Here is a 3,778-nt window from a genome sequence, read left to right on the forward strand (position 1 = left end):
ATAAACAAATTCAACTTTTCTATAATAATAGGCCGTCACAGACGTGAGACGTTTTTAGCCGCATCCAGTAGCCTTCTCTAGCCAGTCCGATCAGTGCTTTGTTGTTGATAGATGGCAGTATTGAGTATGTTTATATTCACTCAGAAAAATAAGCTCTAACCACATTCTGGTTAAATTGCCCTACACATTTTGTTAGAGAAATTTTAGCTTATGTCGTAAAGATATGATAAGCAACATGTGGTTCTGACATGAGATTTAGTTAAAATCTGGTTAAATCAATCAAATTATTTTTCTGATTGTTAGTCAGCTGGTTCTTCCACCGAAGATGTAGTCGCCTCTGCCGCATTGTCCTCCAGTGGACACCAAATTAAATACATTTATTTAGCATATTTTCTTTCATTTGCATAAAAAGCCAACTATATTATTGTCGTAATATAACTCATGTAGCTCATAACTCATGTATCATCTAATTCGACACTCATTCTCAACGCTTAAGGGACCCTACATTATCCAAACAATTTACTCTCGAGTGCTTCTAATTTCTATTTATCTCTATTGTTTATTGTCCAAACTTTTGTAGCAGGACAAACATGATAAGGGACTTATTGAGCGTAACTTATATTTCTCGAAAGAAGGCTTTATTTCTTTATTAGAGTACTTAGCTCGAAGTAAAATTTGTTGGCAAAAGTGATTTCTAGTCAAATCTTTAGGCTGAAAGTTATTTTTGGAGTTAACGCTGGCTCCAAAATAAACAAAGTCTTTCACAACTTCGAACTAATAGTTGTCAACAATGACGTAGGTCCCAAGACTCTCAGGAAATTCATTTTACTCTTGAGTGTCTTGGGTGTCTTTACAAAGTACTAGTGACAGAAAGTACTTTGTTTTATTTTTTATTTGTTTAGTTATACTAATCTTATAGAATTACTCAAGCCTGTTTCCATTATCTGATAATTACATTTATGTTGAAATCTTTTATACTTGACATGACCTAAACAAACTATGTATCATCTTTTGAACCATACCATTTCTAGATACCATTTCTAGATATTGAAAATACTTTATATTTTGAATTTGTTTGGGTCAGATTATCATGAGATTTAGTTTTTAACATATTTATATTTAACATATAAATTTTGATACAATTTGTGAACTCACCTAAGTACTAACCTAAGCTACTCAACACAACTATTGAAATTCTGAAACTTTAAAAATAAGCAAATATTAGATACATTGAGAAATATTGATTGATACTTGAACAAGTTTTATAGAAAATGATATTTGAATGTTATAGTTTTTTGAATCCTATATTTAGACACTATATTTCTCTATAGTTATAAAGTACACCTTATCTCGTTTCTTATGGATAACTATGCAGATATTCCGATTTTTTGGGAGCTTTTCTTTTACCTAAATGTGCTCAGTATACTTATGAGTTGTTAGTGTCTTAAACTTGGTTCTGTCCTTTTTCAGTAATTCAACTACAATTGCGTCTTTCCTGCTTCTTCATTCCATTGCGTTCCCAGGGGAACATTGGGCTATGTGTCTTTTCTACTTTTATCATATTTCAGCTTCTTAATAGTATCTTGAGTCTCTTCCACAGTTGAAAGTGGTACTAAATTCTTTGTATACATATCTGTACGTGTGGTCTATTGTCCAAACATGATCCAATTATCATCATTATCATGTGTACATAATTGTGACTTACGTAGAAGTTTGCATTCAGATCTTCCTATCTTTCACCAGCAATCGATTTTCCCAGCATTGATGCCAGGAAGTTGTTGGTGTTAGTTTTGTGATATGTAGTATTGTATATAAATTTAATTTGCTTGGTATGATTTTGGGAGTGGCTCAATAATGATATTAATACTTATGTCATTGGCTTTCGTGGGTAATTTTTTAATTTTTTGTTAAAAATAAAAACAATTTGCTTGCCTATAGATTACCAATTGTGAAACCTCTTATAATGCACTCTTCAAAGGTCATAATTCATAATTATACCAAAACTGAAAGTTCGAAGACATACAACAACAATAAAACAAATCCAAGTAGCAGTTCGGTTATTAATGGATACAACGCCCATTAAAATCTTACAATTGCAATTAAATTATAGAAATTATAATTTAAGGAGGAAGTCGCTAATCAATGAAGTCAAACTTCATTAAAAGAAAGTGAAAAAAAACATAGAAACATGACATTGCATTCAATAATCTGTGCTTTTTTTACACGGAAAAGAAAATAACATTTGCCTTTTATTCCCACATACGCGAGCAGCTGTGAACAGAGTTTTTACCACAAATCGACAATCGAAAAACCCTTTGCATTTATATTGTAAATATGGGTAACGTACCGAAAACTCTGGTTATGAATTATGGTTAAACTGGAGAAAAAAACAGAAGCAATTAGTATTTCTGAAGCCTAACAAACAATAAACAATAAACAATCAACAATAAAACACAAATGACAATAAAAAGACACAAAAACTGTCACTAAGCAGTATAAATGGAAACCAAACATTTTGGGCGTTAGTCCAGAACCATGACTTAGCCCAGCTCTAATGTGTTAAAAATGACACAAATTGCTTCGATAAACATTTTGAACACAAATAGATTCTCAAAGTATCTCGCCGGTAGAAGGTTACAATCGAAACTAACGGTCAACTGTCACATGCTCATATGGACGTTCCTGATAATCGAATAACTTTTTCGGTTAGGTAATTTTTGTTTACATTTAAATTTTATTTTTGTTTACAATATTTTTAAGTATACTTTTTTTTGAGCAAATCGACCCGAAATCCAAACAAAATTTTGTGCTTTATAATTAATTTGGTCAACGACGTGAAACTAATGATATTGCACTTATAATTCGAGTTACATATCATTAATTTCTATTAAGTGCGTATGTGCGGATGTTGGCGGTTTAGTTTTGGTCAATATATGTAAATAGTTGTATGCACCCAAAACCTCAAGCATACTTTAATCTAATAATGTAAAAGTTATTATGGGCTTAGATGAACATTGCATTAATGTTCAGTATACTATTTATTCCATTTAACTTATAAACGCTTGACTCTAGCGGAAGTATCTCAATATATACATATGCAACTAATCTTAATCGATGACTAAAAAATCTATGCAAATTACTTTCACACTTAAAAGAGAAAGTTGAAAAAACGCTAATAAGTCTTGGCTTTACAATCTTAAGGTTTATTACATAGTTTTTTTCAGTGCAGTTGCTATCAGAAATTTAAGTAAAACATGTGAACAACGAGAGTTGTCTCTCTAAAGAAATTTCTGCAAAAATGCGAGAATTTCTAGAATAATTTCTGCACTCTCTTATGAGTGATCACAATACAGAAGAACAAACGTAAGAACCTTGTTTGAGCCTTCTTGCGCTAAGAGGTTAATAGACAGTTGAAACTCAACTAACATATATACTCGTTCCAAAGGATAGAGCAGTTAATGAACATTAACTCATATAGTGTGAAGTGTGTATAGACTCAAAAGAACTGCGATTTTATAACGTGAGTCTGTAAAATATCAGAAAAAAACTGTTGTAATTCACCATTAAAACATAAGATATATTAGCTATTAATAGTTTATATTATGGTATAGTATAGTTCAGGATATAAAAAAAATTCTGCAGTACATATACAACATTGGAATACCAAGCAAATCCAACATAAAAATACTGTCAGGGTTTTAAGGTAAAATACTTAGAATGGAATGGAACTGAGTGTGGGGTGCGATCCGTCTCATCAAAGTATAGAGCAAGAGATTGG

This window comes from Teleopsis dalmanni, chromosome 1, assembly GCF_002237135.1.
Source record: "Teleopsis dalmanni isolate 2A chromosome 1, ASM223713v2, whole genome shotgun sequence".
Lineage (NCBI taxonomy): Eukaryota > Metazoa > Arthropoda > Insecta > Diptera > Diopsidae > Teleopsis > Teleopsis dalmanni.